The sequence below is a fragment of the Petaurus breviceps genome, unplaced genomic scaffold (assembly GCF_028583685.1).
Source record: "Petaurus breviceps papuanus isolate PSGF00001 unplaced genomic scaffold, PetGlider_PUasm1.0 454, whole genome shotgun sequence".
In the NCBI taxonomy this organism is placed as follows: Eukaryota; Metazoa; Chordata; class Mammalia; order Diprotodontia; family Petauridae; genus Petaurus; species Petaurus breviceps.
Genome location: NW_027186342.1, coordinates 2,633,792 through 2,660,658, shown reverse-complemented (window position 1 = coordinate 2,660,658; position 26,867 = coordinate 2,633,792). Strand labels below are relative to the sequence as shown.

Here is a 26,867-nt window from a genome sequence, read left to right as displayed (position 1 = left end):
CGATCGATTGGTAAGGGGGATCACGTGATCCAGTTCTGCCCAATGACCAGGCCGCCTGGGATGAGCTAATAATGGAAGCAATTTGTAACTTTCAGTGGCTCTCTCCGCCTGGGAGCTGGAGGGAGGGAGGTGGGCAAAGAGTTGGGGAGAGACTCTGTACCCCGCCCCCCATCCCCGTTTCTCCTCCCTTCTCACGATATCCCTGGACACCTCGCTTCCTTACTCCTAACCTGCTTTCTTCCCCCCTTCCCCCCTTCTACATTATCCCTTAGCCCACTCCCCTTCTCAAGATGCATCGGCTCCTGGGCAAGGTAAGCCATATACCCCCTTCTTTCCTCCCCCCCACTACCAATCACTTTGGCTCTAGGGGCCCTCCCAGGACACCTGCAAACTACACCATACCCCATTAATACATTTCACTTCCGAATTTTTAAGTTTCCTTGGGGAGTGGGGTAGGGGTGGACACCGTCTCGAAGAGTTTGGTCAATTTCGCCCGAGGCTGGGGATGTTTGTAAACATTTTACTTGTTTCTATTTCTTCTTTCCATTTGAAGGTTAACTTTCTTTCGATAAATGCCATTTCACTCCTCTGGCGGAGGAATAGTTTATTTCTCTTTGTAAGTTTTTTCTTTTCTTTTCAGATATCGGTTTCATCTTAGTTTTCTTTCTTTAGAGATGTCAAGTTCATCCTCTTTCTTCCTCTAATTTTCCCCCGACGTTCTCTTCGGTAACTTGGAAAAATAATGTTTTGCGAAGTTTCCTTGTTCACTACTTTCTCCTCCTTCCCGCCCCCCCCCCCCCCCCTCCCAAGTTTCAAGCTTTGGCACGTGTCACCTCCTTTGTCATCTGCGTGGGGGGAGACACTTTACCTTTTGTGTTTTGAGTGTGTTTTAATTTTTCTCTTGGACGATGAATATCGCTTCTTTTGGGAGAAGATTGGGGAATTGGTTACCTACAATTGCCCTCTTCTCGCTAATTTCAAGCCTTTTAAAAAGACACTTATGTTTTTCTCTCTTTTGTAAATTTCACCCACCCAGCCTTTCCCTTTTATTTCGTTGTTTTAATCTCTTTATTCTTTAGTTTCATTTCTTTTACCAATCTGACTTCTGGTAAAGGAGATCACATTTTTGTTTACATTAATTTCCTGGGGGAGGGGAGGGGGAATTTATTTTAGTAAACATCTCTTCACTTCTCTTCCCCTCCACCTCTTTTATGTTTTTCTCTTTCTCCTCTCCTTTTTTGCAGTCTTTGCCTAGATAGGAGCCCAGTGTGATGGCCCCCATGTTCTCTTCCTCTGCTCGTTTCCAACACAATTTTACTCCTCACTCTTCTCCCTCACACTCCCAGCCCTAAATTGTTAAAAGTAGATGGTGTGTGTGTGTGTGTGTGTGTGTGTGTGTGTGTGTTTGATGGAGAGGAGAAGGGGACAGAGAGTGTCCCCCTTAGAAGGTAACATCTCACTTTCAATCAGACCCCAACTTCTCTTCCTTCCCCTTCCTCCCACCTCCCAGACTTTACAAACAGTACTGAAGTGAGATGTTCTTTAGATCGGCCAATCCTAACTGAGATCCACTCCAGTGGATCTCTACTAGGTTCTCAGGACTTGTACAACCTAATTGCAAAATGCCAGGTACTGTTGTGTTTGTTGTTTGTTTCTCTGTCCTGCTCTCCCTGTCAGTGTCAGTAACATATGTCTCCTACCTTTGGTGATCAAAAGTAACTCTATTTGGGACTTAACACATCTCTTACCTCTGAGAAGAGAGTGTAGAAGAGAAATTGACTGGCTACTCCAGGGTTGAACCCACAAAAGAATAGGTTAAGAACCGAACACTATGTTCTAATCCCCTTAAAACCTTGAAGTATTTCACTTTAAAACAACACCCACACCTTAAGAAGCAGTAATTCTGGTTATTGCAGTGGTTATGGTTAAGAAATATGATGCAAATTGCATTAATATGGTATATTAAACTGGTATATTAAAACAAACCCTAACCACAAAAATACAGCATCGTTCAAGTTAACCACAATAAAGTTTCAGAAGATGACTTTGTACTAGCCGATGGAGAGACTCTTACTCAAAGCTTTCAAACTCGAAGTGAAACTAATTTTCCCCCTCTCAGCCCTCCACCCGCCTGTCTCTCATATTGACATTCTGGTCACATTCGGCCAGCTCCACGTTCTGCTCCTCTGAAATATGAATCTAAATTACTATTAAAAGGGACTGCTCCAAGTTAATTGGCATTAAAAGAATTCATTTCAATTTGTTAATATTAAATGAACACACTGTACTTTAGTTTTCTTCTGCCATTCTTTTCTGATGAGCCATGAGAGAAAGGGGAAGAGGTTGGTTGGGGAAGAATAGAGAGCAGGATTTCTTTCTGACCCTCATGGCCAGACTCCATTAGCTCTGCAGGAGAACAAGGGTGGGGGTAGAGGAGAGGGTTGGGCTGAGGCTAGAGATGAGGGGCAGAGTAGAGGGCCCAACTAGTTATTTTTCTATCCTGGCCCTGAAAGCAAAAGATCTGATGATGAAGGGCCCCTAAACAGAAAAGGTTGGGAATTTGGGGTGGGGGAGACTGTCCATCAGAAACTTGGGGAAAGAGGCAGGTTATAGGCACATCTCTGAGGACAGGTGCATGGTCTGTGGTAACACCCTGGGGGAAGAAGGGCTTCAGCACGGCTTATCAGGGCAGGTGCTGAGGGGTCCTTGGAAGGGCTGCAGCAAAGCTTATCAGGGTTGTTGCTGAGGAGTTCTTGGTTGTCGAGGTACAAAGGAAGAAATGGGACTGAAGGAAGCAGTGGAGATGGGAGGAACAGGGGTTGTAGGGGATACTGTGGGGAGGAGCAGAGCTCTGCCAAAGAAAAGAGGGACTTGAAGAAGGATAAGAAAAGATGGGGGGGAAAGACAGTATAAAGAAAGTGGGAGGAGCTGGGAATCCATCCAGGGGAAGGGAATAATGGGATCTAGAAAGTTATTTTTCTACAGGGAAGGGAAACTTGCTGGTTCCCCCTTTCTCTTGAGTGCCAAATAGAAAAAAATAGTCTACAAGGGAAAAAGAGAGGGTTGTAGTTAAAATGAAGGAACAGCTTCTAATCTGGGAGATTTAACCTGTTAAATTGAATGACTTAAGAGAATGGTGGCATCTTCTAAGAGATGGGACTGACAGTGGTGATCTCTGCAGGGCACTTGCAGGCTTGGTACAGCTTTTTGTGAACTTTAGTGCCCTTATATGCCCTAGAAGGGTGAAGGCATCTGGCTCTTGAGCTGTTAAGAAGGGTTTACCATGTGTTGGCTTCCTATAGGGGAAGGCTGGTGGAGATTTGATTCATCCCTTCCAAAGTTTCTCTTATCTATCAACCCATAACTGGAGATAGCTAGATCAGGATCAGGCTGGGGGGTGGTCAGTGGCTGCAGCAGATTTTCATCCCCAGAAAGGGTCATGAGCCACAAGGAAGGGGGACCACCAGCTTTTCCCCCAAATTTGTTGGAATGGAAAGAATAACATTTGAAGTGAAAAAAGATCTAGGTTCAAGTTTGAGTTCTGACATTTACTAGGTATGTGACCCAGGAGCAAGTCACTTAATCTTTCCTAGACTCAACATCCTTATCTGTAAAATGGGAATGATAACACCCATAGTACCAGCCTTCACAGGAATGTTGTAAGAATCAAATGAGATAATATCTTCAAAGTGCTTTGCATGGGCTCAAACCCCATGTCAGCCATTACTGTGAGTGCTAAGGACCTCAGAGGGGAACAGTGATTAGAAGCTACATCAGGAAAGTTTGAAGTTAGACACAAGAAATAATTCCCTGATTGCTGAAGGGATATAATGATTCATGGGTGACCCAAACTGAGTTATTCGCTTTCTTAGAGATAAGAGGAGACCCCTCATGGTCTTTTTAGTAGGAGGCAGAGGCAAGAATGAAGTGATCTCAGGGAAGTTGGGAATTTAAGTAGTCACATAGGCAGACCCACAACCCTGACCACTGGACAACACAATTTTTGTTTTCAGAGTCAATTTTTCCAACAAAGTTCCTTTTCCAGGACCAAAAACCTGGCTTCAGTGGAGGTCTGGCCTCCATGAGGAAAAAGAGAAAAGTAGAAACAGGGAGAGTGTGACCCTGTGGTCTGGGAGTGGGATGCCTCATGCTCCTTTTCCTCCTTTTATAAGGGAAGAAGGAAACTAGCATTTATTAAATGCCTGCTGTGTGCAAGACATTCTATTAAGCATGTTACTGTTCTCTCATTTTATCCTCCCAGCAACTTTAGGAGGTAGATGAGGCAAATGAAGCAGATAGAAGTTAGACTTACCCAGGGTCACACAGTTAGTAAGTATCTAAGACTGGATTTGAACTTTTGCTTGTATACCTTTTATAGAGTTGTTCCCTTCTCATTGATCTCAACAAAGGGAATCACCTTCCTTTCCCTTTTCATACTGGGGAAGCCTGGGACTGGAGGGGACCAATGTCAGTGAGGGTAATGTCCCTGATCATTTATCTATGATGATTTCAATGTAATTTTCTTTTTTTTTTTTAATTTTTTTTTTTTTAAGCAATCAGGGTTAAGTAACTTGCTCAAGGTTACGCGGCCAGGTGTTTCTGGGTGGGTGCTGAGTGTCTGAGCCCGGGATTCGATCTCCAGGTCTTCTCAACACTGGAGCCGGTGCTCTTACTTGCTGTGCTACCTGGCCGCCCCTCAATGTAATTTTCTTAATCAGTCAGTCAAGAATCATTTATCAAATGCTACGATGTGCCAGGTACATCTTTTCCTTTGGTAGATGTACCACCTATCCAGGAACCCTATCCTGGATGCTGGGCAGAGGGGGCCCAGAGGGAGGGGGAGGAGTCACATGAGGAACTCCCGGTTTAATACTGAACAGAACTATATCCTTAAATGCCAAAGAAACAGGAAGATGTTGGAGGCATGAGGATAGGGGATGGGGTGGGGGGAAATGGAAGAGCTATCAGGGAAAACTACCAGGAGAAAATCTGTGCTTTAAGGTTCTAGGGGGGGCAGTAGTTTGGAGCCATGGGTTGTCATGGAGGGGAGGAAAGGGGAAGATCTCAGGTGGGCAGAGTGACCTGAGGGAAGTCTGAGAGGTGGAAAGGCTGAAGAGAGGGAGTTTAAATAAGAAACAGATTTTGCTGATCACTCAGTTTGACTGCTATTCATTCCCATTTCAAGTGATCTTAGACCCTCTGTCAGTGGAGCCACACCCAGTGGGAAAATGAGGGGACTAGATTGTAGGAGATGTCAGATGTCAGGGACAGTGTGAGTGGGGAGGAATGGGGCACAAAATGGACATTGTTGGGAGCTACATTCACATCTCAGTGAAGGTGACTGGAGGGGGATAAGGAATTTGGGGGGTGTAACTGAGGACAATGGTTTGGGGGGGAAAGGATCTTTTGTAACAACAATAGGTATTAGTCTGAGTAAGTGGTTATAGGAGCAAGAGCTGTGGAGGGAAAGCAGGGCATACTAGACTTGGTATCAGGAAGACCCAGGTTCAAATCCCCTCTCAGACACATATTAGCTGGCTTCATCTGTAAAATGAGGATTGTTATATTTGTGGTAGTTTTTGCAGAGTTGTCCTGAGATTCAGATTAGGTGATGAATATAAAATCCTTTGCAAACTTTAAGATCTTATAGAATTGTTGATTGTTATTATTGGGAAGGAGCCAAGAATCACCCTTGCAGAGGCTGTAAAACCACTGGGCTTTGAAATCAAAGCATTTAGAGCTGGAAGGAACCTTAAAAGATTAATCCAAATCTCAATTTATAAACATAAACACACACACGCATACACACACACTCAACAGGAACACACAAAGGTCCATAGACATGAAATTAGTTCCTCAGTGGTAAAAATAGGTAGAAAGAGCCAAGTTGGGTCAAACCCTGATCCTCTAAATTCAAATTCAGTGTTGTTTCAACCATCTCATTCTTTCCCAGAATCACATTTGAGGGTCAGTTAACTACCACCTTGGGTTCTCTCTCTCTCTCTCTCTCTCTCTCTCTCCCTCCCCCCCCCCCTCTCTCTCTCTGGGAGAAGGTTGCTGATAACTGTCCTTTGCCTGACCCCATGAGGTAGAGACAGAGAGAGACAAGGGGGTGGGGAGACTCTCCCTACCCCAGTTTTTTCCATTTCAATGGCATCAGCATTATTCGTTCCCAATCAATCAACAAACGTTTATTGATCATTGATCAACAGCTCTGATTGCAGAATGACAGAGCTAGAGGGACATCAGAGGCCATTTCATCCAACCCTTCACTTTATAGATAAGGAAACTAACCCCCAGAGATGGAAAGTGACTTGACTGAGGTTGCAGATCTAGGAACTGCCATGTTTCCCCCATAATAAGACACTGTCTTATTAAATTTTTTGGACAGAAAAACACCAGAGGGCTTATTTTCAGGGGAGGGCTTATTTTAATGAACATTGACAGCAATTTTAATAAACAGGTAAATGTGAACAAAAAAATGTACCTTTATTCAATAATGAATTCAATAAAGAACAGGATGACGCGCTCACTGCTGCAGCTCTGATTGGATGCAGCTCGAAGCACGGCATGCATTTCTTGGGGGGGGGGGAACGGTGCATACAGAGGGTACCGTAATGTAGCATGTAGCGCAGGGGATCACCTTCACTACAGTAGCAATCTCAATAGGGCTTATTTTCGGGGGAGGGCTTATTTTAGAGGAATCTTACACAGTAAGGGGAGGGCTTATTTTCGGGATAGGTCTTATTATCGGGGAAACACGGTAGCAGTGCCAGTGTCTTCTTAAGTCTTTCTGCAGAGAAAATGGAAATGAGGCAGTCCTGAGACAGAGGATAGACCCCACTGGGTCATCCTCATAGCCCTTTGAAGGAAAGGGGTTTTCCAGGCTTTTCCAACTGAGGGAGGGGTTGAGATGGAATGATATATTATTATGTGGGGAGGGACAAAGTGACAGAAGAGGAAGATGGGAAATGAAAGCAGGGTGGATAGTACTGGTTTAATAAATGCTTGGGGGCTTGAGGGGTATGCCAAATTTTAGAAGAATCCATTTACTTGCAAATGTTATACTCTGGGGAAGTTATTCTAAAGGGGACTGAGGGAATCGGGGTGTCTGTCTTCTAGCTTGGGCACAGGAATATACCTATACTCTGACTTGTTTTCTTTTTTTATTTTTAAGCAATCAGCGTTAAGTAACTTGCTCAAGGTTACACGGCCAGTTATTTCTGGGTGTGGTGCTGAGTGTCTGAGCCCAGGATTCGATCTCCAGGTCATCCCGACACTGGAGCCAGTACTCCTACTCGATGTGCTACCTGGCCGCCCCAGACTTGTTTTCTTCTTATTCTTACAGTGACTCCCAGGACGCAGGGGCAGGTGTTCCAGGATCCCCAAATGATGATTTCTCTCTGTCCTCCTAATGAGTCACTAAAACCTCCTAACATCCCTAATCCTGCCCTCTCTACCTCCCTAATCACCACCAGCCTTTCACTGAGACTCTCAAGAGTATAGAGGGAAAGGAAAGACTTGGCCAGAGGACAGATTCTCTCCCCTCCTACTCCCTGCTGCTCTACCACATCCATTTCAGGAATCTGAGGGCCTTCTCCCTATAATGCCCTCCTAGCAGCAGCCAGTCGAAAAAAGAAGGAAAACTGTCATAAATTTTCCTTATTTATATAAGGAGACGGGATGTTTCTTGGGCCAGTAAATACACAGAGAGGGAGCTGTCGGTGGAGAAAGGACCCAGCCCTGTCCCTTCTGGGGCCAATTTATCTTCTAGAGACACTGCTTGCAAGCTACCATAATGTTGTGTATACAAGATGCAAACCTTTGGCATAGGGGCCTGTCCAAATTAAATAACCTTATCGTATGTCCCTGGCCACTGAAAGTCTGCTTCCCCTTCCATCCCACATCTACCACCCCCTCCCATTTCTTCCTTGTGTCTCTAGGTGCCTGGGCCCTATGAGCCCTATGAGGAAGAGTGGGTGTGCCTTATGTACAGCAGCACCCCATACCCATGAAAAAATGGTCTATTGATCTGGGCTCTTCAGTATCCATAACATGTCCTGGGCTGGATTTTTTCCCTCTTATACTTATTGTGGCTTTAAAATATGCTTTGAGGTGAAGCTGCTCTCTCTTCTCTCTCTCTATTGATTCTCTGGGTTTTTTAAATTTTTTATTGTTATTTCAGTCACTCACCATTCTGCTGGGGGAGGGGAGGGGAGGCCTTTCTTATGGGATTATTGAGACTCCAGATTCAATGGGTAGTTATGCTCCCTGGGGAAGCAAGAAATAATAATAATATATAATATGTTATATCTTATCTACAAGTATATATTATACATACTAATAATACTATTTCTATAGTGCTTTATGGTTTACAAAATGCTTTCCCTGAAACATCTGTTTGAGGTAATGGTCACAAGTATTTTTCATCCCCATTTTATAGCTACAGAAAATGAGGGTCAGAGAAGTTATGTGATTTCTTCAAGGTCACACAGCAAGAAAATAATGGAGCATGAGCTGATCTCAAGGAAATTCCAAGTAAAATAACTGTTAGATGCAAAGACCGCCAGAAGTACCGGGATCCAGGATAAAAGCTCTGGGCTCCCCTTCCTTCAACCTTGGGCTTTCATCAGTAAAGCTAGAATAATAGGCCCAGGAATTCTGTCCTTCCACCTTTTTTTTTTTTTGGAGGGGGGAAGGTAGGGCAATGGGGGGTTAAGTGACTTGCCCAAAGTCACATGATTAGTAAGTGTTAAGTGTCTGAGCTCATATTTGCACTCAGGTCCTCCTAACAGCAGGGCTGGTGCTCCATTCACTGCACCACCTAACTGCCCCTAAGAAGCATTTATTAAGCATCAGCTGTGTGCCAGACTGTTAAGAGATGACAGGAACAAAAAATAGAAAGAATGAGATAGTCCCTACTCTCAAAAACCTTATATTTTAAAGGGGTACATATATAAGTTATATGTAATTAAGAATAGGTAAAAGAAAATAAATTCAAATAAAGAAAGTAATCTAGAAAGTGGTTATGGAGGAAGGTTACTAATATTGGGGGGAGTGGTGAGAAAGGGTTTATGTAGAAAATGGTACCTAAACAGTGTCTTCTAGAAAGAGAGGGGGAGGAACAGAGAGTGAATTCCAGGTATGGGGGATAGCCAGTTCAAAGCAATAGAGTTTTAACACAAGAATACTCTGTGTGGAAAACAAAGAGAAAGCCTGCTTGACTGGATTTCATAACATAATATACAAAGAAGATGGAAAGATAGATTAGGGAAAGGGATGTAAAAATTAGGCAGATCCTAGAGGCAGTAGGGAGCCACTTGAGGGAGGGGAGTGACATGGTCAGATCTATAGTTTGGCAGCAGTGTCCTGAAGAATGGCCTGGAGTGAGGAGAGATTTGAAGCAGAGAAAGAAGACAGAAGGCCCTTGCACTAATTGAGGTGAAAGGGAATGAGGACTTGTACCCAAATGGTAGCTTTGTGAGAATAAGGTCTAATAGGAGAGATGTTATAAGAGTGAAAACAGTAAGATACGCCGACTGATTGGATAAATGGGGAAAGAAAAGTGGAGACTTGAGAATAACACTGTGGGAGACTGAAGGAATTGTGGTGCCTTTGACAGAAACAAAGAAGTTTGGAAGAGGGCTGAGTTTTAGGGGAGATAAATGAGTTCTCTTTTGGACATGTTGAAATGACTCTGGGACATCTGCTTTCAAACCTTCTGGAAGACGTGGTAATGTGTGACTGTAGTCCACGGGAGAGACTGGGACTGGACATATAGATCTGCGAATAATCAGCAGAGGGAAGAGAAACCTACAGAAGCTGACAAGGTTACTGAAACTCGTACACATACATTGGGGCAGCTAGGAGGCACAGCAAATAGAGCACTGGGCCTGGAATCATGAAGACCTGATTCAGATCTGACCTCAGACACTTAACTAACTGTGTGGTCCTGAGCAAGTCACTTAACCCTGTTTGCCTCGGTTTCCTCATCTGTAAAATGAGCTGCAGAAGGAAATGGCAAACCACTCCAGAATCTCTGCCAAGAAAACCCCAAATGGGGCCATGAAGAGTCAGACACAATTGATATGACTGAACAACAAAATACATCTGTGAAAAGAACACAAATACATACAGGGAGAGGGAGACAGACACGACAGGACAAGACAGGAAAGGACAGGAGAGAAGAGGAACTAGGATGGGACTTTGGTGAATGGATGGAATTCTTTCCACGATGGGATATAGAAATAATGGGATAACCCAAATGTGGCTTCTTTACTTCTGACACTTCGTTGTGGAAAAGAGTGTCCAAAATCTGTGCCAAATGGGCACTGGCTCTGACAGTTCCTTCTGAGAAAAGGCCTTCTCTGAGGACTGGCCTTGTTAAGTTCAGAGAAGCTCAGCATTAGGTTTAGCACAAGATGATGAATTTCTCTGGCTACCATAATTTTCAAAAACTGCTTATGAAAATGGAGAGTGATCATTCTCCTTCCAACACTCACCCATTCTACTCTACCCACCTTTCTCCTTCTCTGTGCTGTGGATAAGTGTTACCCATCATATTTTTTTTTGGAGGTAGTTTGGGCTAAGTGACTTAACCGAAGGTCACACAATAAGTATCTGAGGTCAGATTTGAACTGAAGTCCTCCTGCCTCCAGGGCTGGTGCTCTATCCACTGTGCCACCCAGCTGCCCTGCTGGGGCATCAGATATATACAAAGCACTAGACTAGGCAGAGCTGCCCTCTCTCTGGTCGCTGTCTAACATCTCATCCCTTCCCTAAGGCTAGAGACAGAATGAAAAGTTTTGTTTTCCGAGGTCCTTCCCTTTAACTCTTGCTGGCCCTGTGGCCATATATATTACTCATATATTGGAGTAAGAATCAGAAAGGTAGTAAGGTAGTTCACAAAGAACTGAAACAAACAGGACATGAGGGGATGTTAATAAGAAGCTTGAAAGAACCATCTTGGATCCATTTATTCGACAAACATCGATTGTACAAAATACAAAGTTTATTTAGATAAAGTATCACATCTCCCCTCCAGAGGCTTATAGTCTAGCCAGGAGGTTTACGAAAACACAGGAAACTCTAATAAACATTACATAACAGGTGGAGTCAGGGCAAAGCAGGACGTCATGATTGTAGCAGTATGCTGGCAAAGGTTTGACAATCAGCTCTGGATAAGGTAACAAGAAGTACACAGGGCATGCTTTTTTTTTTTTTTGCCTTTTGAAGCCCAATTGGGGTTAAGTAACTTGCCCAAGGCTACACAGCTAGTTTGTGTGGGTGTGGGTGTGGGTGTTCAGTGTCGGAGGCTGGAACCGAACTCGGGTCCTCCTGATTCCGGGCCGGCGCTTTGCTCACTGCGCCACCTAGCCGCCCCTACCCAGCATACTTTTAAATTTAATCAGCAATATCAACATTTTCTCCATCACCTAAATCTAGATAACCAACAAAACAATAAATCAAGCCCTGATTTGTAGCATTTGCTGAGGCATAAATGTTCACACTGAAAATTTAACAATGGGCTCTAGAGAACCAGTTCCAGCTGACTTCAGCACACACCTGGATATAAAGTGGTAGGGCTTCCTGGAGGAGGTGTCATTTGAGCTTGAGTTTATTTTTTTTTTAAGCAATCGGGGTTAAGTAACTTGCTCAAGGTTACATGGCCAGGTGTTTCTGGGTGGGTAATAAGTGTCTGAGCCCGGATTCCATCCACATGTCGTCCCGACACTGGAGCCGGTGCTCTTACTTGCTGTGCTAACTGGTCGCCCCTTGAGCTTGACTTTAAAGCATGATCAGAAATTCAACAGACAGAGAGGGAAAGAAGTGAAAAGTCACAGTTATCATGAGTCAGATAAACAAACCAATAGATAAATGAAGGAATGAAAGCTAAATACATAGCTTCATTTCTCTGAACCTTAAATCTTTTCTCTCTGTAAAATGGTGATGACAGTAATTAAATAATTGCATAACCTCCCACATAGAGTTCTGGTGAGGATAGCGTAAGGACTGGAACCCAACTTTTTGCCACTTACTATTTAGGTGACTTTGGTGCGGATTTTTCTGCCCATCTTCCTCCCAACCTCAGTCTTCTCATCTATAAAATGTAGGAGTTGGGTCACATACTCTTGCTTTTATGTTGTGTTACCTGTCAAAATCCCTTCAGCTCCATTGGCTGGTTTTCATTAGGTGTGATGCCTGATTTATAGGAATAATAACCATTCTTTGGATAGCACTGTAGCTTTTTCAAAGCACTTTCACAACTGCTATTCATTTTGCTACTCATGACATCCCTGAAAAGTAGCTTTTGGGGGTAATAATTCTTATTTCACTGATGAGGAAACGAATACACAGAGGTTAAATGACTCTCTGCACCTAGGACAGCCTTGAGTCTGCCTCCTGACTTCTAATTTCAAATCCTTTCCACCGTATTTCATGGTGTCTGATTCCTCTTGGGTCTTTTTAAAAAAATAATTATACTTTATTGATTTTAACATTCATTTTTTTAAAAAAAAACATCACGTTCCCAATTCTTTCTTTCCCTCCCTTCCTCCCTCACCCATTGAGAAGGCAGCAATATTATATCAATTATATGTGTGAACTTGTGCAGAACATATTTCCATATTAGCCACATTACCAAAAAAAAAAAAACTGGGGAGGGGCAAGAAAAATAAAGTAAAAAAAAGTATGCCTCATTCTATACTCAGAGTTCATCAGTTCTTTCTCTGGATGTGGATAGCATTTTTCTTTGAGTCCTTTGGAATTGTCTTGGATTACTGTATTGCTAAGAGTAGCTGAGTCTTTCACGGTTAATAATTGTTATGGTATTGCTGGTACTATGTACAGTGCTCTAATTCTGTTCATTTAAGTTTGCATCAGTTCGAATAAGTCTTCCCAGTTTTTCTGGAACCATCCCCTTCATCACTTCTTATAGCACAATAGTACTCCATTGCAATCTTATACCACAACTTGTTCAGCCATTCCCCAGCTGATGGGCATCTCAGTTTCCAGTTCTTTGCCACTGCAAAAAAGGCTGCTATGTATGTTTTTGTATATATGGATTCTTTTCATTTTTCTTTGGTTGCTTTGGGCTACAGACCTAGCAGTAGTATTGCTGGGTTAAAGGGTATGCATAGTTTTATAGTTTTTTGGGTAGGGCTCCAAATTGTTCTACAGAATGGTTAGAGCAGTTTACAACTCCACCAAGACTACATCAGTAAAGCTATTTTCCCACATTTCCTCCACCATTTGTCATTTTCAATCATGTTAGCCAATCTAATACTTGTAAGGTGGTATCTTAGAGTTGTTTTAATTTGTCGCTAATTAATAGTGATTTAAAGCATTTTTATGTGACTATTGATAACCTTGATGTCTTCTTCTGAAAACTACCTATTCATAACCTTTGACCATTTATCAATTGGGGGATGGGTCTCATTTTCATAAATTTGGCTAAGTTCTCTGTATTTGAAAAATGAGAAACTTGCTATAAACCCCCCTCAGTTTTCTGCTTTCCTTCTAATTTTGGTTGCATATTGTGTGTGTGTGCGTGTGTGTGTGTGCGCATGCATGTGTACAAAACCTTTTTATTTTCATGTAATAAAAATTATCTACCTCTTGGGTCTTTATGGGACTGTTACTTATTCTCTTGGCTACTTCTCCCTTCATTCTCTTTTCCATAAATCCTTTTCCTTTAAATCACCATGTTATAAATTAGGAAACTGAGGCCCAGATAGATAATGCTATCTGCCCAAGGTAACGTATTTGCATTCTTTTCCTTTTTCTTTGGTTTCTTTGGGCTATAGACCTAGTAATAATATTGCTGGGTTAAAGGGTATGCATAGTTTTATAGTTCTTTGGGCAGAGCTCCAAATTGTTCTCCACAATGTTTGGAGGTCCTTGAACTCTAAATCTAGGGCCCGTTATGCTGGGTATCTTTCCTCCATTATATCCCAATGTCTAAAATGGGGCAGGGGGAGAGGAGAGAGAAAGGACAGAGAAGGAGCTGACACTAGGCAGAGGAGGGATATCTTCACCTCTCCTGCTATCCCCTAGAGGTAAATGGGGCACATACCCTGAGAGTCTTATCCCAGGCCTCAATATTTATGGCCCAGTAAAGAGAGCAAGCGAGAAGGGCTGGTTCTAGGATTGTCATGCCATCCTCTAGATTTCCCCCGACATGCTATACTCTCTCTCTGCTTTTTTTCCTGTTTCTGTCTCTCTCTCTATGTCCTTTCATGTTTCTTTTTTTTTTTTTTGAGGAGGGTAGGCAAGGCAGTTGGGGTTAAGTGACTTGCCCAAGGTCACACAGCTAGTAAGTGTGTCAAGTTTGTGAAGCCTGATTTGAACCCAGGCCCTCCTGACTCCAGGGCCGGTGCTCTATTCACTGTGCCACCTAGCCACCCCTCCTCTCATATTTCTTACCACTGACTCTGGCGACAAACAGCCCATGCTCAGGGTCCTAAAAGCAGACCTCTACATTGAGAGCTTGAGGAAGACATTAAGAAAAGAGATTAAGGAGCAGGTAATCTGCAGGAGTCATGGCCTGGGGAATCCAAATGAAGTTGCAAAAAGGGACTTTTTTCAGTGTCACTGTCATTCAATGTTACAATGAGCAGGATCCTGGGTTCACAGTGTTAGGCTGATACTGGGGAGGGCATGTACAGAATCCAGAGCTACAGATTCATTCCTGGTTGACAGCATCCAATGACATGAGGACTGGTGGCCCAGCAGTATGATGGAGTAGGAAGGAAGTTGGACGTGGAGTCAGGAGAGACCTGGGTGTGAAGTCTGCTTCTGGCAGCCTCTCTAAATCTCAGTTTCCTTATTTGTTAAATGGGAATGATAATCATACCGGTGGTACTTAACCCACCGGGTTGTGATAGGATCAAATCACTTGTGGAAACTGGTTTTCGATCAGGAAGGTACTTTATCAACCAAGTGGCTTTTGTTGTTCAGTTTTGTCTGACTCTCCGTGACCCCATTCGGAGTTTTCTTAGCAGAGATACTGGAGTGTTTTGCCATTTCTTTCTCCATTTTACAGATGAGGAAACTGAGGCAAACAGGATTAAGTGACTTACCCAGGGTCATACAGCTAGTAAGTGTCTGAGGCCAGATTTGAACTCATAAAGATGAATCTTCTTGCTTCCAAGCCCAGTGCTTTATCCGCTGCACTACCTAGTACCTATTATGGGCCAAGTCTGTATCAGTCAAACAGCAAGCACTTTTAAGTGCCTTCTGTTTGCCAGGTCAAACAACCAGCATTTAAGTGCTTGCTGTATGCCAGACACTGTGTGTCAGTTGCTGCTATCTTTCTCATAGGGTGCTTAGGAGAAAGGTGTTTTGTAACCCTTAAATAACATCATATGAAGGAGAGATGAGAGTATTACCAGTTAGTGAAAGTCATCCAGTTTTCAGATCTGCTCTTTGGCTCCCTCTTTCCCCTCTCCATGCCAAGGATGAATGGCATAATCTCTCAGCTACATGCGAAACGCCAGCTTTGGCTGAGTTTCCTCCCCTCAGCTTCCCCTATGAGCTTGGGAGGAATGATGTGGTTTGGTTTCAAAGGACAGAACCTCAAAGCTTCCCTTTTAGTTCCTGAAATGGAGGTGGTAACAGTGTCAACCAAGTGTGGGTGACTGTGGGTTGTCTCGGGCAAGCCAGATGCTTAAAGGGGTCAGGCTGTGGGATGGGTGAAAGAATCATTGTTACCTGTACCTCGGGTATCTGGGCTGAAAAGGGCTAGATCTCTGGAGGGGCAGGGAGAGGCCTGGAGGGTCTCTGCCTAGCCATTATGGCCCCGGTTGGGAGTTCGAGGAGCCACAGATTAAGGGTAAGAGGTGCTGTAATAACAGGTTTGAAAAGGGAACTCCAAGAATTGTAAGATTTCAGTGTAGTAGAGGTTGGGCCATGAGTAGAAATGGGCCTGTGGGGGCCATTCTGTGCAGCATACCTCTGACACTTTTAGGAGTTATGTGATTCTGGAGCACACACCATACAGGTCCATTTCCACAATGCTCCCCAACTGGAAGGGATATTCATCTAGCTGGGTGAATTGCCCAGGATCCTAAAGGTAGTAAATTGTGGAGTCAAGATTTGAACCCAGATCTTTTGACTCCAATTCCAATGCGTGTGAGTGAAAGACTGAGCAACTGCTCATTTCTTTGTTGATGGATGGGTACCACTCTTAGTTTGCCTGGTAACAGAATTAAACCACAGCATGCTGACACGGCAGTGAGAAGAATAAAGTTAGACAGTAGGAAGGACCACCAGCATGTCAGAAATTGATGATCTTTCTGGGTTTAACCTGTGGAGGCACTAGGACCAGTACTGACCAGCTCCCTTACGAGACTCCCAGTACCCCCTCTACATGCCCCTCTCTTTTCCTCCTCCAATATGAGTGTTCAAAAACACACACACACACACACACACACACCCAAGGTTGGGATAAAGGAGAGCACAACGAGAGGAACCCTTGACTTTTGGGTCTTCAAACATAATACCAATGTCATTCATCTGATAGCCCTAGACATAGGCCCGAGGATTATGTTTCCTGGTTATTTTATTTTTATTTTTTTGTTCCTTGGTTTATAGTTGGTAATACTAAGGACCAGAGAAAGTGATTCACCACTTTCAGGTCCTAAGGGACACAGTATGACCAAGTCTAGGTATCTACACACTCCATCTTCCTCTCCCCACCTCCAACCACCTCTATACCCCTACCAGGGAATGCTGAGTAATGCACATTAAACCCCTGTTCGTGGAAACCTAAATATAAACATGAATTGTGCAAGGCAAATGACTTTGACAGGAACATAAGTTGGAAAAGGGGTGGGACGGGGCAACAAGGAATGAAACCTAGAGAATCAGCAGAGATAGAGCCTGTGTTTCAGTTACAAGAAAATCAAGTGGCCTCGGGGCGGCAAGTTGGGCAGTGAACAGAGTGCCAGCCCTGGAGTCAGGAAGACCTGAGTTCAAATCCGGCCTCAGACACTTAACACACACACACACACACACACACACACACACAATTAGCTGTGTGATCTTGGGCAAGTCACTTAACCTCAATTGCCCTCCAAAAAGCAAAAAAAACAAAATCAAGTGGCCTACAAAGGGGCTAGGACTAGTTTTTTGTTTTGTTTTTCATAAACAACTAAAAAACATCCCACCCTCAGCTGAAACTAGGCGTTCTGATGCCAATGTGCCCTGACTCCATGGCAACCAAGGAGAGAGTCGATAAATCTCCCATCCTCTGCCCAAAGAGCCAGGATTTTTTTCTCCATTATCCTCTGAAGAAACATATTCCCCAAATTGCCTTTGTCCCATTCCATTTTTTTTAACTATACAGTTTCAGGTTCGTAGAGAAATTTTACGTGGTTGTCACAATTTTCAGAAAGTCCTCTGAATGTGTGCATTTCGCAGGGAATGTGCTAAAACCAATCACATTCCAATTCGGTACCTTGCTTTCTAACCTGAAAACATCTTGCTGCCCTTGGAGCCAGATGTCTTCCTCTTTGGTGATGGATGGGTCTCCACCTCTTCTCTTGGAGCTATCCTTGAGGAAGGGTGGTCTAGTGGAGGGAGCCAGGGTAAGGCAGGTGTGAAGACAGCAAGGTTCTAACCCCAGTTATGATGACACTTACTGTGTTAGACTGGGCAGTCATGGCAGCACCTCTCTGTGCTTTCATGTCCTCAATCTATTGTTAACTGAATTGCCTAGAGCAGAAATTCTTAATCTGGGGTCCATGAACTTGTTTTTGTAATATTTTGATAACTATTTCAAAATGATTGTTTTCCTTTTTTATTTTTTTTTGGGAGGGGCAATTGGGGTTAAGTGACTTGCCCAAGGTCACATGGCTAGTTTTTTTTTGTGTGTATGTTGTGTCTGAGGCCAGATTTGAACTCAGGTCCTCCTGACTCCAGGGCCGGTGCTCTATTCACTGCACCACCTACCCACCCCTTGTTTTCCTTTTTTAAAATCCTGTATATTGGATTTCATTCATTTTAAAACATCCTGAGAAGGAATTGGTAGGCCCAGCCAGAGCCTACCAGTTAGGCTCTGGTTAAAGAAGGTTGTCACATAGTCCCTTTCTATGGGTGGATTTCAGGACAAGGGGATGTGATGCCCTTTTAGGATTGTCACTATGAGTCTCGACTCTTGGGGCAAATTTGATTGGCTCAAGGAGTTAGGATGGGGAAGAAGGGCTGGGAAAGACAATTTAGACAGGTTGCCGAAGAGAGCCCTACCCATGGTGCAGTAATGCTAGGAGACAGAATAATCCATTCCTTCCTCCTCCCCTGACCTCTGCTCTCAGCTCTCTTCTGGGAGTTACCCTTCTCTCCCAACCCCTTCCACAAGCAAGTGGAAGACTTCACAGCTTGGGGAAGAGAGAGTCTGGATCACTGTAGGAAAAAAGCATGCCCTGCTCTCCACAGATGTCAGCACCTGGAACAAAGTTCTGGCTGCCTCACCCTATCTACTCCTGTGCTATTTGCTATAAAATCCAAGAATACTGGAAATAAGGGACTTGAAGGTCACCTATTTCAATCTGGGTGTGAACCTGAGTTCTGGATAGGTGATCACTTGAGATAAATAATGTCTAGATAAGTAGGGTGCTGCTTATCATCCAGAAATGAATCAGAGCTCTAAGACTCTTACCTCAAACCCTCCCACACAGTTGGCCCTAGATTCAGCACAATTCCCCAACTCCATTCTGCCATTGGCCTTGTCCCCAACCCCACGCAAACTCAGTCCCACTCATGACCCTGGTACCAACTCCACTGGCAGCCAAACTCCTACCTCCATCCATTGGGGCATCTCATTTTAAGCTACCTCTGTAAATAAAGCCTTGCATTCCTGGTTATTCATAACATTATTTCTTATTATCAATAATAACCACAGAATGTGCCAGACTGACTTGTTCACTGAGTAACAGAGGAAGAAAGGATGTGAGTCAGGCGTATTATTAGTACTAATTAGCAATGATAATAAGCAATGACTCATTTATATAATACCTCTAGTTAACAAAATTCTACGAGAGTCAGGATGGCACAATAGGTAGAGATTGTTTCACAGTTAGGAAGATGGGTTCAGGTCCCCATCAGACATATATACTTGCTGTGGGATCCTAGGCAAATCACTTAGTCTCTAGTTGTTTGAAGCAATTGCCTAAGGCTATAAATTGTAGAATAATTTTTAATTTTTATTTATTAAACTTTTTGGCGGGCAGTTGGGGTTAAGTGACTTGCCCAAGGTCACATGGCTAGTTTGGGGTGGTTTTTTTTTTTTTGGTGTGCATATTAAGTGTCTGATTCCGGATTTGAACTCAGGTCCTCCTGACTCCAGGGCTGGTGCTCTATTCACTGTGCCACCTAGCCACCCCAAAGTTGTAGAATAAATAGAGCTCTGAGAGTGCAGTCAGGAGGAACTGAGTTAAAATCTGATCTTAGATACTAGCTGTGTGACCGTAGGCAAGTCACTTAACTTTTATTTGCCTTGATCTACTGGAGAAGGAAATGGCAAACCACTTCAAGAAAATCCCATGGAGAGTATGGTCCATGGAGTCACAAAGAATCAGACCCAACAGATAATTTACAGATCAGGTAGAGAGAATTTCCTCACTGGAAGTTCCCAAGCACAGGTCTAGTCCAAAATGAAACAAGTACTTCAGGATGCTATTACTGGTTATGTGGGGTGGGGAGAAGCACAGGATGCCCCACAGTGTTTTTTGTTTTTTTGCTTTTTGGAGGGCAATTGGGGTTAAGTGACTTGCCCAAAGTCACACAGCTAGTAAGTGTGTCAGGTGTCTGAGGCCGGATTTGAACTCAGGTCCTCCTGACTCCAGGGCCGGTGCTCTATTCCCTGCACCACCTAGCCCCCCTACCCCACAGTGTTCTTTGAAAAGATGCCCCAGGATCCTCCCTACTTCACTTCTACACCCAGCCCTGGGCCTATGAACCAGACAAGGATGGAGGCAACATTCTCCACCCCACTCCAGTTTAACAAATAACATATATATTTAATAAATAACAAATAAATAAACATAAATATACTTATAAAAATTATATAATTATATAAATCATATATAATTATATAAGATCAAAAATTATATAAAAATATTTATATTTATAAAAATAAATAATAAATAAAAATAAATAAATAAAAGCTTAATAAATAACACTCTAACCCCAATTAGAGTGGATGTGTCTGTGGCAGGTAAATAGGAAGCTGACAATTTGTTTTGCATGTTATAAAAGGGATTCTGTTCACATATGGATTGTACCAGATGGCTGCTGAGGTCCCTCCCAACCCTGTGAAAGTTCATCCCAGCTCCTTGTCATCTTTGGTTGGCTCCACAGGGCTGGGAAGTGGTTCAAAGAGTGAAACCAGCTGAGCTCATCTGGAGGGGATCAGGTCACTGAGCCTCCTGCCTCCTTTCTAGAGGCAGCAGGAGATTGAGGAAGTAACAAGAGGTTAGGAATTGGAGGACCTGTGTTCGGATCCTACTCCTGTCAACCACTTGCTGGTTGACCTTGGAGAAGTCACTGCACCTGAAGCTCATTTTCCTTATCAGCAAAATGAAGTGTTGGATTAGATGATTTCCGAGGTACCTTGGACCTCAAAATAAGCATGACTTCATCATGGCCCTATAATGACATTTTCCCAGGAGAAAAGGAAAAATCCATTTTTCTCCCTGAATCCAAGGAGATAGACTAGAAGATCCAAGGAAAATTTTCTGTGTTAGACTAGAAGTAAAATGTGTGAAAAGAAGGGCTGTCAAAACAGCAGGACACACTCTAAAGTATGGAGAGCATTTGGGGGGGGGGTTGGAGGCATCCAGGGTTAAGTGACTTGCCCAGGGTCACACAACAGTGTCTAAGGCTGGAGTTGAACTCAGTCCTCCTGACTCAGGGCTGGTGCTCTCTCTGCACTACCTAGCTCTCCAAGTCTGTAGGTTCTTGATTGTAAATTTAGGGCTGGAAGAGACCTCTGAGGACCATCTACATTAGGTTCATCCCCCTAATTATATAGATGGGGAAGATAAGGCCTAAGGAGGTGAAAAGACTTATCCCAGGACACAGGGATGAGGGAAATCAGGTAGATGAAGCATTTATTAAGTACCTATGGTATGCCAAGCATTATGCTATGCTGGATCCAAATACAAGGAAGTATTGCATTCTAATAGGGGAAAACAAGACATAAAAAGGTAGCTAGAAAGTGAATGAGGGGGGGCTATGTGGCAGGTGTGTGGAGAGGGTCCAGTCCTGAGAGGAGAATGATTAGCATCCTGCCTAAAATGGTGGTCCTGAGGAAAGGAGGGTCCCAGGCAGGGGTCACTCAGGGTGGCAGAGAAGCCAGAGGCACTTGGAGACAGTGACCTTTCAATGTCACTTTCAACCTATGTTTTTTTCAGGTATTAGAACGTATATTCTTTATGAAACGGAAATGGCGATATCTTGGCATTTTCTTGGGTACTGGAATCCTGGGGCACTCAGCTATCTAATGTAGAGATAGACTGTGCCCCTTTTTCCCCCAGGTGTCTCCTCCTTGCCCATCCCTCCCCTCCAGTACTCTTGGCTGCCCCTGCAAGTTGCGCCTGCCATCTGGGCAGCTCAGAGCAAGGCTAATGCCAAGGGAGTGCCAGCTTTGATTTATGGTCACCTAATCTTGGCAGGAGCAGGGAGCCAGGCAGTTCTTTTCCTGGAGAAGAGCATCTCTTAAAGAAGTAATGCACCTGAAGTCATACAGTCACAGATTAAGGAGAGAGACCCACTGCCTGGTGTGGGTTCCCCTAGCCATTGGGGAAATACTCTTCCCCTCCCACTTTGCCAGGCCTCAGTGCATCCTGAATCCTTCATCCAAAGACATGGAAGATTACTGGAGAGACCTGGGTTTCCATGGAAGCTCCTCATCCCATCTGGTACATGTTCAGTTTAGTTTACAGACACCATTTCTTAGCTTACCAACCCCATTTCCTGTGACTTCTTTGCTTGTACCTTTTTGTGTCCTGGACCCCTTTGTTCATCCAGGGAAGCCTATGGATCCCTTTCTCAGAATGTCCTTCAAGAAATACTCTAAAATATGTAAATTATAAAGTAAACTTATGATATCAAAATACAATTATAAAAAAATTTTTTTTGGAGGGATGAAGTCAGGGCAATTGGGGTTAAGTGACTTGCCCAAGGTCACACAGCTAGTGTCCAGTGTCTGAGGGTGGATTTGCACACAGGTCCTCCTGACTCCAGGGCCGGTGCTCTATTCACTGTGCCACCTAGCCACTCCGACTTTTGTTTTTTACATCACCATAATTTCCCTCTGAATCCCTCCTCCCCCCCTTCCAGAGAACCATTGCATATAACAAATAATATTTTTAGAGAAGAGGGGGGGACATCAATATAACTTACCAGTATATCAAAGAAATCGGAGAATTATATTTATTATACAGAATTATACAGCACTTGTGGACCTCCCACCTCTGCCCAGCCATACTTGTTCTTTGTAATTTTGCTACGTGTGTGTGTGTGTGTGTGTGTATCTGGTCATTCTTCTTGTTTGCATTGTTGTGGTCATTGTGCATATTGTTTCCTTGGTTCTGTTTCCTTGTGAAGGGTTTTAAAAACCAAATTCAGGCAATTATATTGGATCCTAAGGCAATAGAGAGAAATTAAAATTTTTTTGAGAAAGCGAATGACCCAAAAGACCTGCACTTTAGGAAAACCAGTCAATCAACAGACCATCTATTTTTTGGGGGGGAGGGAGTGGGGGAGGCAACCATATGATAAAATGGATAAAGCACTGGATCTGGGTCAGGAAGACCGGAGTTCAAATCTGACCTCTGACATTCACTGACTGGGTGACCCTGGGCAAGTCACATAAGCTGTTTGCCTCAGTTTCCTTATCTGTAAAGTGGGTGCTAATAACACTAACCTCCCAGGGTTGTTGTGAGAATCAGATTAAATAATATTTGTAAAATGCTTAGGACATAACAGATGCTATAAAAATACTCATCATCAATAACAATCATAATTATTATTATGTGCCAGTGCTAGACTCTGAGGACATAAAGACGAAATGAATCATTTCCTGCCCTCAGAGGGTTTATATTTCAGCAGTACAGTTGTCCCTTCCACATCTCAGGTGTTAGGGCATGGTGATGGGGGTGGGGGGAGATAATGAAAATTAATGATAATTAACATTATCCACAGAAAAGTTTTTGGCTTTCCCTTCATACCAGAGAAGAAGTCTGAATTTTTTTCTTTTTTCTTTTATGGGGTGTTTACAGTACCATATTGTAAAAATTGAGTTGACATTATACAGAACTATACACATATTTTGTGCATTTCTGAGTTTCTAAACTTTCTGTATCATTTGTTGGCCTTTGCCTGTCATCTTTGGCTTCTGCAAAACACCCCTAAAATCCCTATTGAATTTCTTTTTTTTCCTTTCCCTTTTTTTCTTTTTGGAGGGGGGAAGGTAGGGCAATTGGGGTTAAATGACTTGCCCAAGGCCACATGGCTAGTTTTTGTGTTAAGCGTCTGAGGCCGGCTGGCTGCATTTGAACTCAGATTCTCCTGAGTCTAGGACCAGTGTTCTATTCACTGTGTCACCAACTGCCCCTCTGTTAAATTTCTTATGCCAGCCTGCGATAATCTCAAAACCAAGATGGGGAGAGTCACGATGTAGAAAGGATAACTGTATTACAATGGGTGTGCCAAAGTACCCTGAATTCCAGGGTTTAGGAAAGTCTCCATGGAGCAGGTTACATGGAAAAGATGCTGTTTCTTCCATTACATACATGTTACAATCACAGGATCATAGGTTTGGAACTGGAAGGAACCTCAGAGACTGTCTCATCCAGTCTTCATTTTAGATGGAAAGAATCAGAGGACTAGAAGGAAGTGACTTATCCAAGGTCATACAGCGAGGAGGGGAGGTCTCATGGGGAGTTCTACTGCCTCCAAATCCAACTTCTGACCTTAAATTTGTCCATAGGGCTTTTCCTCTCTACTTTTTTCCTATCTGTTAAGCCAAGTCTCTCCCTTCCTTTCCAAGTTAGTCCAATCCTTCCTTCTACCAGAAATCCCTCCCAGATTCTTTCCCCATGTCCAGGATGTTCTAGGTGGCTCCGTCAAAACACCTTCCATGAACTTACCTTCCACGGAATCATTTTTCTCTACCTGATAGTTTGGAGACAGAAACTAAATTAGCTTGCCTGGAGAGTCATCAGGAAGCCATGAGAAATTCAATTCCTGAGATAGAACTTGTTGGGCCTAGAAATCTGGTTTCCCATAGTGAGTCTGTTGTTTCTGTGTGTGTTTGTACTTCTTAATATATATTTTTGCACCTCAAATCCCAGTGCTTTGGATTGCCTCTGAATCAGTTTAATTCAATTAAATGTAATCCATGGTTTGGCTCCCCACCAAGGACTCTGGGTGCACACGGATCGAGTTCCAACCGGGGGCTTGACCCTGTCAGACCAATCTTTTTTCCTTTGCCTCATTGCCCCTACTTGGATTAACATAGGAAAACTCTTTAAGATAAAACTTAAATAAAGCACATGTTTAGGGTATCCCAAATGGCAGTGGCAGGATCCCCCAAGTTCTGCGAAGGCACTCAACGTGTCTTGTAGCTATTGGACATAGGACAGCCTTTATTTTATGCTACAGAAAATGCATAAAATCCTAAGACTCACAGGAATTTATTAGACAAGTACAGAAATAAAACATTAACCTATAAACTACCCCCAGAAGAAAATTAAACTTGCAACCCTCTAATTTTCCAATGAATCCCTATTTTCTAAAACCCTATGTCTTCCCAATATTGTAGTAATACCATGTGGTTTAGATCCTCCCAGAAAGCAAGCATGATTTGGTGTTTGCTAAACAAGCAACCCCATATTTTTAAACTGAATTTGTAATGGCTAATTTACTAGATTTACTCCAGATAGAATGCTGTTGAAGTCACGTGGATTGTCTTCTTTTCTCTACAGGAAGCAGGGTGAATGAGGAAATCATCTCTCTCTAGAAGGTCTAGTAACTCAATTCCACATGAGGAACTCTTGAATCATGAGACAAGTGCCAAGACTAGATATATCCATTTCTAACTGCTACCCATGTAATTTAGTTACAAGACAACATTGCTGATTTGGGAGGAAAAGAGAGGAATTCCCTTTCCCTTTGAAGCTGTGATACCTGTATCACAAGGCTCTCCCACAGGAACCATTGTTATATTTACTATATTGTTACTATATATTATTAGATATTATTACTAGATATTGTTACTATATCTTTAAGAGTCAAAAGGAATGTTGTGGAAATGGGATACTAACTGTTGGTTTAGTTTGGAGAGCTGAGTGATGCTTTGAGAGAAGCTGAATGCACTTTTCCTGTTATAGAGAGAGAGAAGATGGAGAAGATGGAGAGAAAAAGGATGGAGAGACCTCTTTTCTTAATGGAACTGTTTTAACCTTTCCCTTGTGAAAAAAGAAAATATTTACAAAGAGGATTTTTTATACTGAATGTGAGCTAACTAATGTGGGACCACATTTTCAGAAGTGGAGAAAAAGTCATCTGGTATTGTAGTTAGGGTTGTGATCCTTCTCATAATTAATTAAACTATTGTAAATACATTCCTGTCTTTGTGTTATTTATTTCATTGTTATTAAATTTTATATTAGGAACTTTAGTATTTATTTCATTCTAGGAGATTAAGAAATTTCATAAATTGAGAGGTGTATAAATTACTCTTGGGAAAGGTGATTTCTCTAATTTATTACATAAATAATATTTGATAAACAGGTTGGAGGCTCTGAATTTGGTTGGATAAATAAGTTGAAATTTTATTAATTAGTGAGGAATTATACAAATATACTCCTTGGATGACCCTAAAATTTGAGAAGGTAAGATTAAATATGGGAACAATTCAAGCAGTAGACTGAGGACAAGTAAGGGTTCTTTCATCCCTGTTACACTGCACTTGGGAGAAAGCAAAGAGTCAGATCTCAACTGAATGGGGCTAAGATAATGGGGCCAACTCACTTCTATAGGCCACAGGAAGGTATGGCTGATGTTCAGTCACAGTTGTACCCTGTATCCATCAGTTACATTCCTCCAGTGATCCACACCCTATGCTCTTATCAGATTCTTTAGGACACTCGATTAGACCAGGGATTCCCCAAGACAATCCCTTTTACTTAAATAAGAGTGAGGAAATGAACTCCCCACTTCTCACTCCATGTAACCAGAAACAAGTCTTGTGTTCAACTGCAAAATGGTAAAATACTTGTCACACCTACTTAATGAAAATTAGAATGTTTTGTAAATGATTTACAAAGTTTAAAGCTTTATAAGGGCCAAAAAGTCTTAGCATAGTCTTCAGTTTTAATAACTTAAGATTATATGTCATGTACATTATTAATAAGATACTAGGTACTGAGGATCAATAGTGGTGGATCCCCCTCTAGGCCCCTGTAATTTACGATTCCAGTAGATTCCCATCGGCCCTTACCCTGGACCATAAGGACCTTTAGGCCTTATCATATGCCCTCCCACAGTGCCCTGGAGACCCTCAGGTGTTGCCATTTACCTACCACTGCACCCTGGGCCTTACCATTAGGCATGTATCTAAAACGTTTTACAAGTGATGTTTCTGCTACAGTGTGAGATCCTTAAAAGCATAAAGTCTCTTTTTTCTTCCTATTCCCAGTGTCTGGCTCATAGTAAGCACTTAATAAATGCTTTTCCATCTCATTCTACCAAAAGAAACATGATCTCTACCTTTAAACCATAGGAAGTAGAAAAGAGAAATTATATGATCATATGATAAAGCTATGAAAATGATTTTAGCAACTGTGTGAAGGATAGATTGG

General features: G+C 42.8%; 3 long non-coding RNA genes across 4 annotated transcripts in view; 2 read left to right on the top strand and 1 right to left on the bottom strand.

Annotated features, from left to right (window-relative positions):
* The window catches only part of LOC138171669 (uncharacterized), a 201,875-nt gene that overhangs the window by 30,493 nt on the left and 144,515 nt on the right, over positions 1-26,867 (bottom strand). Inside the window, exon 2 of one of the 2 annotated variants that reach the window (XR_011170937.1) lies at positions 12,039-12,100. This is a non-coding gene — a long non-coding RNA (uncharacterized lncRNA). Of the gene's footprint in view, positions 1-12,038; positions 12,558-26,867 lie in introns of those variants that run through there. The other variant, XR_011170936.1, reaches the window with a different exon arrangement.
* LOC138171667 (uncharacterized) overlaps positions 1-26,867 on the top strand; it is a 132,963-nt gene that overhangs the window by 99,739 nt on the left and 6,357 nt on the right. The window lies entirely within an intron of this gene.
* On the top strand, positions 21-25,628 carry LOC138171666 (uncharacterized). The gene is made up of 2 exons (XR_011170933.1): positions 21-311; positions 24,990-25,628. It is a non-coding gene; the product is annotated as an uncharacterized lncRNA (long non-coding RNA).